Here is a 15,980-nt window from a genome sequence, read left to right on the forward strand (position 1 = left end):
TCTTATTAATTCTAATTTTTGATTAATTCTAAAAATGAAATTTTTGTAATCATCAAAAAACCCAATTAATATACATAATGGAATGCTAACAGAAAAATAACCTTTCTTATTACAAACACTACCTTTATTTACAATTTGCCAACCAGCATTATTTAATGATAAATCATTAGAAAATGATGCTAAGCCTTTAATTGTTGTTGTTATTCCAGGATTTTCAATTTTATCAATTTCAGCTGAATTAATAAAATATGTAATTTTACTAAACAGATTTATTATACCATTATTCACAAAATTTATTTTATCAGGATTAAGTTTATCTAATATTTTACCATCTTTATCTTTAGCAATAATTTGACCTCTAATATTAAGTAAACTTTTTGATGGTAACGTTTTAATGTCTTGATTATTAATATTTATTTCTATTGGTCTTCCATATTCATTTAATAGTGTAGAATTAGATGGCAAATGTTCATAAAAGTCATAAGATTCGATACCTTTTTCTTCTTTCATTTATTTAACTAAAAAATATTATTAAAAATTTACTAATATGTTTTGACTAGGTCGAAACCTATGTTTAAAATAATTGTAGTCTTGTATTTAATTGTCTTATCAAATTATAAAAAAACATTATTAATAGAATAATAATTAGTACCATTGAAATGTATTCATTTTGCATTATTTTATCTATTCCATTTGAAATAATAAAATCTATTTTTGATAATTGATTATTTTTATCAAAATTGTTTTTACAATTATTCATTTAATGCAATAGAAAAAATCCTAAATATTTTTAATATTTTTTTTTTTGTTAATCTTTTTACATTCATTTTCAATTACCTTTTTTTGTATATCTAAATATATTGCATAAAATATAAGAATTGCAATTACAATAAAAATTACAATAGAAATTAATTTTAATAAAGACGGATCCATTATGACACATCTACATCCTCCATTATATTTATTATTAGCATCAATTATGTATAACTGTGATATACAATCATTTTGATATGGAATAATATTAACACAAGTATTCATTTATTAACAATATTTTTTTTTTTATTTCATTTTACTTACACTTTTCAATAAATCATTGAGTTTTTGTGTTGTAATTTTTTTATTTACTAGTCCAATCTTCATTGTTTTAGATTCTTCAATAGCTTTTTGTCTTTTAATAAAATTGTTCTTATATTTTTCAGCTAATGCAGCGTTTTTATTTTCAATGCTATTTATAAGGTTATTATGTTCTGATTCAAGAATATCATAATTTACTTGTAACTCATACATATCATCATTTAATTTGCCAATAATTTCTTCATAACTCATTAAACTAAATTCTAATATAGCTTTCTCATTTAATAATTCATTTACTAATATTTTATTTGATTCTGAATGTAATTCAATATTATAATCTTTAATATTTTTAACACTTTTCATAATACAAACAGCATATTCATGCCATACATGATCATTATTTTTAAGTGCATCATTTAAACATTGAACAAAACCACTTCTATTATTAAACTGAGATTTATGTTGCCTAATAAATTCTTGTGTTTGTTTGACCTCTTTTTCTATTTCTTCTTTATTTAATAGTTTTATACTAGATCCTCATAATTTCAAGATAGGCACATCAGTATTTGTTTTAAATTCTTCAATTGTATGTATATTCGACATTTATTATAATAAAAATTTTTAATATTTTTTTATATTGAAACACTAAGAAAAATATAATTATTTTAAAAAATTTTTTCATAAATAAATTAAAATGAATAAAATGTATAAGAATATAACTAATTTATACAATCATCCAAGCCCTTCTACTAAAACTGTTTCACCACTTGTATCACTACAAGGGAAAACAAAAAGTTTTAGAAATTCAAAAAATATTCATATTCCAAAAAATGCTAATGAACTTAAACAAATTAGAGAAAGAAATTTAGCTATTAATTATTTAGAACAAGCTAGTACTTCAAAATTAACTAAAGTAAAATTTTGCGAACAAAATCATATTTCACGCGATTCTCTTAATAATGGACTTAAATTACTTGGTATTGAAATTATTGGCAAAAACACTAAAAATGAAGACAATTCTCGACAATTCTCAACAAAAGAAGACAATTCTCGACAATTCTCGACAAATGAATACAATTCTCGACAGACTAAATCAAATAGTTTAACAGAGGAACTTTTAAAGAATGTAACTAAAATAAATAAGAAAAATAAAAACGAATTGTCTAATATTAATAAAAAAGTTGATGATGATATTTCAAGTTTACCTTCAGTTCATGATTAATAATTATCCAAATAAATAAATAAATACATCACATTTTCTATTATAATAAATGGTGCGATATTATGGTAGTGGTATTATAAATAATCTTATAAATAATCTTCCATTTGAATTACATTCTCCAGGATATAATTATTTAGGACCTGGTACTAATCTTGAATTAAAACTTGAAAAAGATATACATCCAATTAATAAATTAGATGAAGCAGCTAAAGAACATGATATTGCATATTCTAAAAGTAACGATATAAAGAAAAGACATGAAGCTGATAAAATTTTAGAAGATAAAGCATGGTCAAGAGTTTCAGCAAAAGATGCTAGTTTATCAGAAAAAGTAAATGCATATTTAACTACTAATGCTATGAAATTTAAAAGAAAAATGGGTATGGGTTTAACAACTCACAATTCATCAACTGAAGAATTGATAAATGTTAACGGTTCACAAAGTGAATATAATAAAAATGAGAATAAAGATAAAATTTATTTTATTCCAAAATGTGGACGATACATTAAATATCCAATATCTCTAAATGAAGATCAACAAAAACAAGTTTATGATGCTATGAAAAATAAAACAGATATTACTATAAAATTAGAACCAATTCAATTACAAAGAACTAAAGAAAGTGTAATGAATGAAACATATTTACCATTAACTAGAAAACAAATTAATTCAATAAAAAAACATTTAGATAATAATAAAACTACTTTTAAAATTTTTATATTAAAATTATCTATGTCCCAGTTACAGAGTTTTAATAATGAAAAAATTGGTGGATTTTTACCAGCACTATTACCATTTATTCCAGCAATAGGAGCTGCAGTTACTGCAGGAACAACATTATATAGAGCATATAATGATAAAAAAACTAACGATAAATTATTAGAAGAAAAAATTCGTCATAATAAAGCATTAGAAGAAAAAAATATAAAATCTGGGAATGGTATGCTACTTAAAAAATCTGGTAATGGTATGTTACTTAAAAAAAATTTGATTTTGAATTAATTCCAATTAAACCATTAAGTAATTATGATTTAAAAAAATATGCTAGAAAATTTAATATAGCAAATTTTAGGGGTGTATTCATGAAAGATAGATTACCAGAAAAGATAAAAGATAAAGAATGTGGAATAATAAATTTAGATAATAATGATGGTAATGGTACACACTGGGTAGCATATAAAAAATATAATAATCATATTTTTTACTATGATTCCTTTGCTATAAATAAATTACCAATATTAATAGAAAAATATTTCAAAACTAATGAAAATACTGTAATTTTTAATAATAATATTGATCAAGAAATAAATGAAATAATTTGTGGTCATCTATGTTTAAAATTTTTACTTAATTAAATAATGCCGACTATATCATTAGATGGAAATACTTCAATAATTTCATGTAATTTTGATGAACCAATAATTTTAGATAATAAACATATTTCAACAGAGTCAAATGAAGTTAAACATGATTTTGAAATGTGTTTGCTTAATTTTTCTACTTATAATTCTATACCGAACATATCTGAAAAATTAAAAAATAATATTTTACATTATGTTGACTCTGTCATTGGTTCACAAAGTGAACATATTTTCGAAGGAAATGATTCACAAGATAATTTACATACAATTAACAGTGTTAACAAAAAAATTACATTTCCAACTGGTTCATATGAAATAAATGATATAAACAATTTTATAAAAGAGAAAATAAAGGGTATTACTATTAAACCAAATATGACAACATTAAAAGTTGAAATTAAAAGTGATTATATTATTGATTTTACACAAAAAAATTCCATAGCTTCATTACTAGGATTTAGTGAACAAATTATTCAACCTAATACATTAGTATCATCTGATTTACCAGTAAATATTATGAATGTTAATTCTATTAGAATAAAATGTAATATTGTAGGAGGTAGTTATGAAAATAATAAACAAACAAATATTATTCATGAATTTTTTATCAATGATAAACCTGGTGAAAAAATAAATGAAATACCTACAAATTTAATATACTATCCAGTAAATACAAATACTATTAGAAATATAACTATTTATATAGTTGATCAGGATAATAATTTAATTGATTTTAGAAAAGAAAAAATTAGTATAAGATTAAATATTAGAAATGTAAATTGATATTTTCGAAGAAAATAGTTAACAAAGTTAACATAAATTTAAAAAAAATATTTGTTAATAAATTGGAAATAATGAGTGAAATTATGTTTTCAAAAGAAACCATTCACGAAGGAAACATACCAAAACAAAGATTATATCATAAAATAATAAATGGTGAAAAAATATGTTTATCTATTATAGATGGTAAAAAAATATGTTTTTCATGCTTAGAAGAAACAACTATTTCTAATTTGAATAAGGGGTATTGTAAAAAATGTTACAATCAAAAATTCGCATATCGTAACTCATTACCAAGTAGAACTACAAACGTAGAGTGTGAATGTGGTGTAAATTATACTCTTCCACATAAACAACGTCATTTAAAATCTCAATTTCATATTAAATATATTAATAATAAAGAAAATAATGAAAAAAATTCTGATAAAAATTAATTTCTAATTAAGTTAAATAAATTTAATTAGTATTTACATCACAATTTAAAGTATTAAAATGTTTGAGGTGCGAAGTTAAATTATTAAAAAAAATTTTTCTATATAAATAAGGAAAAATTAAGTAAAAATATCAACCAAATAAAAATGAATCCATTTAATATTAAAGAATTGAAATCTAAAAATTTAAAAAATTTAAAAAAATATATTAGAGCAAATAAACATATTTTTCAATTGCCAAAATATTGGTATAATAAAAATAAAAATAGTTTATTAAACATAATAAATGTTTTAATAGAAAAGCATAATAATGATGTTATTCAAAATATATTTCAAAATTTTGATGATTATGATTTTGATATTATTGATATTCAAGAAAAACAATTAAATGGTTCATGTTTTAACAATATGGTTGCTGATTTAGAGTTTACAAATAATGAAGAATTTAATATTAAAAGACATTTAGAATTAATAAAAAGAAATTGTTTCAAATATTTTTTCAAAGGTTTTAAAAAATATAGTAATTTTAAAGTGTCTTTAGCAACAGCGGTAAATATTGTGATTATTGATAAAAAAACTAATAAAATTAAAGAAAGTTATGAATATTGGTATAGATCAGAAATACATTATGTTAATAGATTAAACTATACAAAAGAATTTTATTTAATGATAGAGGAAATAAATAATAAATTCTCAGAAAAATGTACAAAAGGATCTACAGCTAGCTTTGTTAGAATAGTAAAAACACATATTAGTAGAGATAAGTCTCAAATTCTTGCTGGATCATATATTCCATTTACTAATAGAAATTGTGTTAATATTAAAAATACTGATAATAAATGTATTTTATATTGTATCTTATATTCTATTCATCAAGATGAAATTGTTAAAGATCCTCAAAGACCAACAAAATATAAAAAATATCTTGAAGATTTAGAAAATGATGATAAATTTAAAAATCTAAATTTAGAATTTCCATTTATAATTAATGAAGAAAATGTTAAAAAATTAGAAGATTATTTTAATATTACCATGAATTTTTATCATTATGATTCAGAAAAAAATGATGATGAATATTACCAAATTCAATTAATGTATAAAAGTAACTCTTTTCGTAATTTCGTTAATGGTTTGCCAAAAAAACATGTTAATATTATATATATAGAAGAAAATATTACAGAAGAAACATACAAATCTCACTTTGTACCACTTAAAAATTTATCTGGATTTTTAAGTGGTAAAATTCATCATCAGCATGAACATCTACATATTTGTAATAAATGTTTTAAACATTTTGAAAAATCTGATGAATTAGAAGAACATATAAAAACATGTTATTTATTAAAAGATGATAATAATATAATACAAAATATAAAGTTACCTAAAGAGGGTGAAAATATTTTAAAATATAAATCTAATGGTGCAGAATTATTTCATCCATATACTTTATATGCTGATTTTGAATGTACTTTGGAAAAAATTAATAAAAAAAAATCTGACAAATGTAAAAATACAATATTACTTCATGAACACATTCCAAATAGTTATGGTATTTATAACACTTATAACAAACAATATATTTCAAAGAATACTTCTAATAGAAAAGTGCTATTGAAATCATTCTTAGATAATTTAATAAAATATGCTAAAGATTATTATGAAGTAAGAAAATTGAATAATATAATTCAGGATAAAGAATCGATATTAAAGTTTGATAATACTAACAATTGTGAAATTTGTGATATTCCATTTTCTGAAGAAAATAAAAAATGTTGGGATCATGACCATACAACTGGTAAATATAGAATGGCTTTATGTAATAAATGTAATCTAAAGTTAAAGATGCCAAAATTTTTACCAATTATTATTCATAATTTAAAAGGTTATGATTCAAAATTATTTCTAAAATATTTAGATGAATTTCATCCTGAAACTGAAACTAGTGTTCTAGCAACGAGCACTGAAAAATTTAAACAAATTAAAAAACCAGTTATTGTAGGTGAAACTAAATATTTAAAATGTAAAAATGAAAAATGTAAATATCAATATAATTTAAAGACAAGAAACACTTGTCGTAATTGTAATTCAACAGATTTAGAATTATATACAGTTGTCGAAAAAATAGAATTAAGATTTATAGATTCAATGGAATTTATAAATACTTCATTAGATAAAGCTGTTAAAAATTTATTAGATGTTAATGATATATATTGTGTAACATGTAAGAAAATAAGAAATATAGATTATGTATCTTATAAAGTTGGTAAAAATACTGAGAATAAAATATATGCTTGTAGTATTTGTTCAGTTTGTAATACTAAAAATATAAAACCTATTAATTTTGATCATTTAGAAAACTTTAATAATATTTTTAAAAATCTATCATTAAAAAATAAATGTTATTTACTTAGAAAAGGTGTATATCCATATGAATTTATTGATGATTATAAAAAATTAAGTATAACAGAATTTCCAAATCTTGAAGATTTTCATTCATCATTAAATGGAAATATTAATATTAACGATTATAAATTTGCAAATAAATTTTGGAAACATTTTAATTGTAAAACATTTAGAGACTATCATAACTGGTATTTGAAATTAGATGTTATACTTTTAAGTGATGTATTTGATAATTTTAGAAAAGAATGTTTTAAAAATTATAATTTAGATCCTATACATTATATAAGTTCACCACATTTAAGTAATTCATCTGCTTTAAAATTAACCAAACAAAAATTAGAATTATTAACAGATCAAGATATGTATGAATTTTATGAAAGTGGAACTAGAGGTGGAATATCACAAATTGCACATAACTATGCTAAAGCTAATAATTGTTATTATTACATTTCCGAAGGAAACGGTTCACAGAGTGAACATATTGACCATGTCAACGGTTACCGAAAGGAACATGTTGACTCTGTCAACGGTTCACAGAGTGAACATGTTGACTCTGTCAACGGTTCACAGAGTGAACATGCTGATATTGTAGAACAAGTTTATAAATTAAGTAAAGAGGAAGCTTCTCTTAAAGGTATATACGATTCTAAAAAATTAACAAGTTATATTTTATATTTAGATGCAAATAATTTATATGGATGGGCCATGTCACAAAAATTAAGTGTTGGTAATCATGAATGGTTAAATGAAGATGAAATTAAATATTTTTGTAATGTTGATAATATTTTAAATAAAGATTTTGATGATAATAATATTGGATATACATTAGAAGTTGATATAAGTATTCCTCCGGAATTACACAACTTTTATAATGATTATGCTCCAGCACCTCATCATTATGTTCCACAATTTGAAGATTTATCACCAAATCAAACAGACTTAATTAATAAAGGGATTGGTAGTAAACCAAATGATAAAATTAAAAAATTAATGTGTACGTTGTTACCAAAGAAAAATTATATAATTGATATAAGATTATTAAAAGAATATTTAAATAATGGTGTAATTTTAACTAAAATTCATAGAGGTATTAAATGTAGACAAGAAGCATGGTTAAAAAATTATATTGAAAAAAATACAACACTTAGAAAAGAAGCTAAAAACGATTTTGAAAAAGATTTTTTCAAACTTATGAATAATAGTGTATATGGTAAGCAAATGGAAAATGTTAGAAATAGACTTAATGTTAGAATAGTTAAAACTGAAAAAATTATGAGAAAACTAATAAGTAGAAATACATATCAATCAAGAAAAATAATAGATCATAATATGTGTGTAGTGTTTGGTAAAAATACAAATATTAAATTAAATAAACCTATCTTTGGAGGTCAAAATATTTTAGATTTATCAAAATTATTAATGTTTAAAATGTATGTACAACTTAAAACTAAATATGGTAATAGAATGAAATTATTAGGAACTGATACTGATTCATTTATTCTTTATTTTGAAGGTAAACATATTGATGATGATTTTGATATTTATTCTGAAATGAAAGATGATCTAGATAATTATGATACCAGTGATTATATAGATAATTTTCCAATTGAAGATTTAAAATCTAATATTAATAAAAAAGTACCAGGAAAATTTAAAGATGAATATAATGGAATACCAATTAGAGAATTTTGTGGACTTAGAAGTAAAATGTATGCATTTAAGACCGATGTTTGTGATAAAAAAGTTTGTAAAGGAATAAAGAAAAATAATATTAAAAAGTTAACAATTGAAGATTATAAGAATTGTTTAATTAATTTAAAAAATAAAAATGAAACTGTTCATAATATTAGATCATATGATAATAAACTATATACTACAGAAGAGAATAAAATAGGATTGTCACCCTATGATGATAAGTTTTATTTCAATAAAAAGTTGAATAATAATGATAACGATAAGTTAAATAAGACTTACAAATTACCCTGGGGACATTATGAAATAGGAAATGTAGGTAACTAAAACGAACCCCTCCTATTTACTATACATTAAATTATTAATTATATTAGATTAAGTTTTTTTTTTAATTTCAAATGAAATATGATGTGAACATATTTCAACGATGTTGAATATTTGAATTTTTATTTTGATTTATTATTTTTGTTTATCATTTATATATGTATGAATTTTTTAAATTATTTTTGAATTATATTTGTTTCAATTTGTAGTTTACTTTCTTGAATATCTGTTTCACTTTCTTCAATATTTAATTGTTTTATATATTCATCTACTTGAATACTTTTATCAATCTTATTATTAGTTTCATCATTTTGTTTAGTAATATTATTTTGATTAATATTGTCTTTATTTTGTAAAACTAAATCTTTAAGATAATTATCAATTAAAATTTGTTTTTCCGAATAACTATCCAATTGTTTTTCTAAACTGTTTTTAAAATTTTCAATATTTGTTTCTATAAAATCTACTTGTTTAGTTATGTTAATAATATCTTGATTTAAATTATTTTCTAATTGTTCTATTTCTTTATATACAACACCAAAAGCTACCACATTATCTTTTTCTTGTTTTTCAACTTCTTTTTGAAGTAGTTGATTTAATTCCATTAATTTACTAATAATATCTTTCATTTGATCACTATTTGAACGAATTTCTTCAACTTCATTTTCTAATGATATTATTCTATTAAGAGAATATTCATTAGATGAATTTATTTCTGAAAAAGATTTTTGTCCAAACTTATCAATTCCCATTTATTAGAAAAAAATTTTTTAATTTATTTAAATTTATATGTAATTTAATTAAACAGTTAATACGTTTCCTTCGGAGAGAGTCAACATATTTTCTTCTCTTAGTTCCTCAATAATATTCATAATTTCATTATGTATTTCTGGACTATCATTTCCTGCATTATACTCTCCTAACAACAAATTTAATCTATCTTTTAATTCATTAATATCATTCCAATAAACACGTTCACATTGTGAACGATTCGCAAAACGAACATATTCAGTAGGTAAACTAGTTTTAATTTTAAAATTTTGTAATGATTTTGAAAGATTATTTTTTGAATTTAAACCAGATCCTACTTTTTCTTTTATAATTTTATTTTTAATCAATATTGGTCTAATAAAATTCATATATTTATTTCCAACGCTAGATTTAATACGTTTAGAACTTTTGTCATTATTTTGCATGTAAGCATATGTTGATAATATAATTTCTTCATAATTTTGTAAATCATTATTTGTTACAGCTGTTGATGGTTCTTTTAAAGTTATTAATTCCCATAACCCTTTTGTTCCATTATAAGTTTTATTATTTAAAATAATATCATTATTACTAATTTTTACTTCAGTATTACCAATCCATAAATCTTTTCCATCTTCAGATCTTAGACCAAAAATATTGTCACATAATTTCATATCAGAATTATTTAAATTTAAATATTTCATTGCCATATTTCCAATTTTTTCGGAAATAAATTGTACTGGTGTAGATAACGTTTCATTTGCACTACGCAAAAGAGCGTCTTTTGATGTTGATGGAGTCAACTGTTCGCTTCGTGAACCTGTGCTAGTTGTTGGTGTACTTTCAACTAATTTTTGTTTGTTTGTTTTTCTAATTGGTGATAGTTGCTTTTCGTTAAATTCATTAGTTTGTAAATTCATATTATTGTCAAACGGTTTCGACTCCGTTGAAACATATTCACTTTGTGAATGTCCATCTATTGTTTTTTTATATGATTGATTTAAATCTACTATTAAATTTTTAAAGCTATCATTTAAATTGTGAACATTAATAACTGATTGATTTAATGGTTGAATAATTGCTTGAAGATCTTCATTAATTTTTTCTTGTTTTATTACTTTGTTTAAATTAAATTGTTGAAGTTTATTTTTTAAGTCTTTTTGTGTTTTAATATATTCTTTTAAAACTTTATCTGATATCATTGTTATTTAATTAAAATAAATTTTAAATATTTTTGAAATGGATAAAGATGAATTTATTGATACTAAAAATAATGATTTTAAAATAGCAAAAGAGTTGCATAAACCAGTAAGAAAAAATTTTGAAAGAAGAAAAATTATTACTAAAGGCATAAATGAACTATGGGCAGCAGATTTACTAATTATGACAACAGTTAATGTTAGAATTAATAGAGGATACAAATATATGCTTAATGTAATTGATACATTTTCTAAATTTGCTTATATAGAACCATTAAAAAAGAAAGATGGAAAAACAACTTCTGAAGCATTTTTAAATATTATTAAAAAAGCAGGTTGTGCACCAAAATTACTTCATACAGATTCTGGTAAAGAATTTTTAAATAAACATTTCCAAGAAGTTTTAGATAAATACCATATTAACATGTATCAAACATTTAGTGAAAAGAAATCATCAATTGTAGAAAGATTTAATAGAACCATTAATGAAAAACTAAAAATACGATTTGAAATTCAGAAAAATACTAATTGGATTGATGTAATTGATAAAATATTATATGAATATAATTACAAAGATGTACATAGAACTATTGGTATGAAACCATGTGAAGTAAATGAAAAAAATGAACAATTAATTTTTGATAATTGTTTTAAAATTAAACGAAACAATTTAGAAAAACCAGTTTTTAAAATTGGAGAAAAAGTAAGAATTCAATCACATAAAAAACAATTTGAAAACAAATATAAAAATAATTGGACTCGAGAAATATTTTATATTAGTAAAATTTATCCATCTAATCCAATAACATATTTAATAAGAGATTTAAATTATGAACCAATATTGGGTAAATTTTATAAATTTGAACTTCAAAGAGTTCAAATTTGAAGTTTCAATTTTTTTTTGCGTCCACCCTCTTCTAACGCTAAATACATACTGCACTTGTAACCATGTTTGACAAAGTCAAACGGTTTCGACAGAGTCGAAACATGTGTTGATGTATAAAAGCTTATCAAATATTATGCTTATCTTGCAGTTTGTGACTCGTATTCAACAGTATTTCATTTTTTTTGGTTTGTGCTTATGCTTATTCTATTTATAGATTGTGAGCAATGTTGATAAGATCAGCATTGCTTGCTTTGCATACTACTCAGCTGTAATTACATTACTTTAGAATATGATGTTTAGATGAGTTGGTTAAGCAGTTGGAATTATAACAATAATTTTGTTGCAAGTTCAAATCTGACTCAAAGACTCTTGTTTTGAGGAGTTCGTCGTTTTTTTTTGAAAGGTACTTTAAAAAATAAATGTATCCTTTTTTGTTTTTTTTTTACTAATAGATTACTTTAAATATTTTGTAATCAATATTTTAACATTTTTTCACTTAATAGACATCGACTCAACACAAAATTTTTAACTTTTTTTTTATTTTTGTTTGAATAGATTACTTTAAATATTTTGTAATCAATATTTTAACATTTTTTCACTTAATAGACATCGACTCAACACAAAATTTTTAACTTTTTTTTTATTTTTGTTTGAATAGATTACTTTAAATATTTTGTAATAAATATTTAAAATTATCAATCAATAATAATCGACCCAACTCAAAATTTTTAACTTTTTTTTTTATTTTTGTTTGAATAGATTACTTTAAATATTTTGTAATAAATATTTAAAATTATCAATCAATAATAATCGACCCAACTCAAAATTTTTAACTTTTATTTTTATTTTTGTTTGAATAGATTACTTTAAATATTTTGTAATAAATATTTAAAATTATCAATCAATAATAATCGACCCAACTCAAAATTTTTAACTTTTTTTTTATTTTTGTTTGAATAGATTACTTTAAATATTTTGTAATAAATATTTAAAATTATCAATCAATAATAATCGACCCAACTCAAAATTTTTAACTTTTTTTTTTATTTTTGTTTGAATAGATTACTTTAAATATTTTGTAATAAATATTTAAAATTATCAATCAATAATAATCGACCCAACTCAAAATTTTTAACTTTTTTTTTATTTTTGTTTGAATAGATTACTTTAAATATTTTGTAATAAATATTTAAAATTATCAATCAATAATAATCGACCCAACTCAAAATTTTTAACTTTTTTTTTTATTTTTGTTTGAATAGATTACTTTAAATATTTTGTAATAAATATTTAAAATTATCAATCAATAATAATCGACCCAACTCAAAATTTTTAACTTTTTTTTTTATTTTTGTTTGAATAGATTACTTTAAATATTTTGTAATAAATATTTAAAATTATCAATCAATAATAATCGACCCAACTCAAAATTTTTAACTTTTTTTTTTATTTTTGTTTGAATAGATTACTTTAAATATTTTGTAATCAATATTTTAACATTTTTTCACTTAATAGACATCGACCCAACACAAAATTTTAACTGTACCAACCTAAATATTGATTACTAGTACATCAAAAATAGATATCTTTAATATCTTAAAAATATTAACTACGAGTAACTATAATTTAGGGGTGGACTAAATCGACCCAACTCAAAATTTTTAACTTTTTTTTTGAGATAATATAAGCTAAAAAAATGAGTTAAATGTTAAAAAATGTTAAAATTTTGAGTAACTGTAAGTTAAAAAAATGAGTTAAATGGTAAAAATGTTAAATTTTTGAGTTAAAATGATAAAAATATTAAAATTTTAATATTTTTGATATTGCGTTGTATTCCGGAATATACATACTACTGGAATGAATTACATAATCATCAAAAAAGTTTAGAACTGAATAGGGAACAAACAAGTTTTCAAAACGTGTCAATAAGCCACTGAGCCTTGATGTTTTTACCGCTTCATGCGGACTATTGGTGAAGAAAATTATCGTTCAACATGTCCCTGGTTTTTTATTATTTTTATTCAAGATGAAGAGGTATTTGTATCGAGAGTATAACATTTTGAAAATCAGTAGCTTTGATAACAGTGAAAAAATTTTTTTTTATAAATAATTAAATACTTCGTATCTACGCTTTCTTACAGCTCACACTTCCACCATATTTTTTTTAAATTTTCGTAATATTTTTTTCCCCAAAAAGTTATAATATTAATATAACATCCTAGAGGTTGTGGGTTCGAATCCCACGTAAAGCACGGTCCTCGCACTTCTCCAAACTTACTAGTTTCCTAGTTTCTAAGAAAAGAAAAAAAAAAATGCATTCCTCAACCCCAAAAACCTTATCCTTCCAATCCTTACTGCCGCACAAATTTCAGCATTGTGGCTGCTAAAACAAGCAACAAACAAAAAGAAAAAGATACAGTTACACATTGGATCAGTGGCGCCAGCGGGCAATCGGGGTAATAACGCAGACACACGAAATTTAGCGAAGTCCTCAACAATCTGTGCGATCCTTCTGTTAAACATAGATGGCGCTCTAAACAGTTAGAAGGCCTTGTTCCTAAGCAACGACAGGTGGGCATTTCCACTATTTAGGACTGGCAGCGGCAGGCTAATTACCTACCCTACCAAAAAGCATAATAGATTAACGAAACCAACGCAAGACTAAGTCTTGTCGAGTCTATGCTCCCGAGTGGGGTGAACAAGGAAAAAAATAACAAAAAAAAAAAAAAAATCAAAAAAAATCATATGAGGCTTTCGAAAAAAGTTATTTCCATTCCAAAAATAGTCAGCATCTAAGAGTTTGGTATAAAAAAATACAATGAACAAAAATCTCGAAAATCTTCTTTATGTTCAACACATTGATATCCGTATCCAATATTTAATACAGTTTTGTAATTAGTTTATATTATCCTTTATTGAGGCATTTTAAACACTTTTGGTCTGGTACCTACAAGGTGGCGCAAATTTAATCACCCTATCGGAAGACTTATAATTTTTGTAAACGGCGTCGTACATCAATCATATTTGACCTTGTGAATCGCATAAAGGTCAAAATAAAGATTTCCATCACTCAAAATATTTTTGTTTTTATTTAGTAAAAAAAGTTGATGCATTAAAGCCACAGGTTGGTTATTTGCATTTCCTCTCAGCATTACGGCAACATAACATTCTGCATTATTTTTACATAAATATTGCTGTCCATTATGCCATCTATTTTGGATATGGGGCCTGCGTCATAATAAGAAAAACATCCCCATACCATTACTTATGAAACCCCATGTTTAATGGGTTTTAAAGTGTATTGTGGCTCTTTTTGGTACCAAGTGCCCATTTAACATATCGTCGTGAATCCGTGCCACCATACAAAACAATTTTAGACTCGTCAGTCCAAAAAATATTACGCCACATATCAGCTGCCCAGCTAGCATATTTTCTTGCAAATTGCAAACGTTCTGCCTTATGCTTTTGGTATCAGAAGTTGCTTTTTTACGTGGGCCGCGAGCTGCTAATCCAGCTTCCCGCAGTATTCTACGTACAGTCATATTAGAAGTTTTTAAGTTCACCTCTCTTTTTATTTGTACAATTAACATTTTGCGGTCTTCTTGCAGAGAAGTTTTTCTTTTCATTTTCTTCCTCTTTTTCGGCTTTTCAACAAGCACCATTGCATTTAATATCATTTTTGCTGAACATGAAAAATTTTTTTTTTATTTCTGTCTAAATTCTGTTTTCAATTTCAGAATCTGCTTAATATTCCTTGTATAGCCTTAAAAAACTGAAGGCGCTGCTATTTCAATGTTGCATTTGAAAACGCGCCAATAAAGAACCGTTATTTACGAATTTGCCACAACTCTTCGTAG

General features: G+C 23.1%; 1 protein-coding gene across 2 annotated transcripts in view; it reads left to right on the forward strand.

Moving 5' to 3' along the window:
• Positions 1 to 15,980, forward strand: part of LOC128854775 (glutamate receptor ionotropic, kainate 2) — a 55,828-nt gene that overhangs the window by 22,930 nt on the left and 16,918 nt on the right. The window lies entirely within an intron of this gene.

The sequence above is a fragment of the Anastrepha ludens genome, chromosome 2 (assembly GCF_028408465.1).
Source record: "Anastrepha ludens isolate Willacy chromosome 2, idAnaLude1.1, whole genome shotgun sequence".
Lineage (NCBI taxonomy): Eukaryota > Metazoa > Arthropoda > Insecta > Diptera > Tephritidae > Anastrepha > Anastrepha ludens.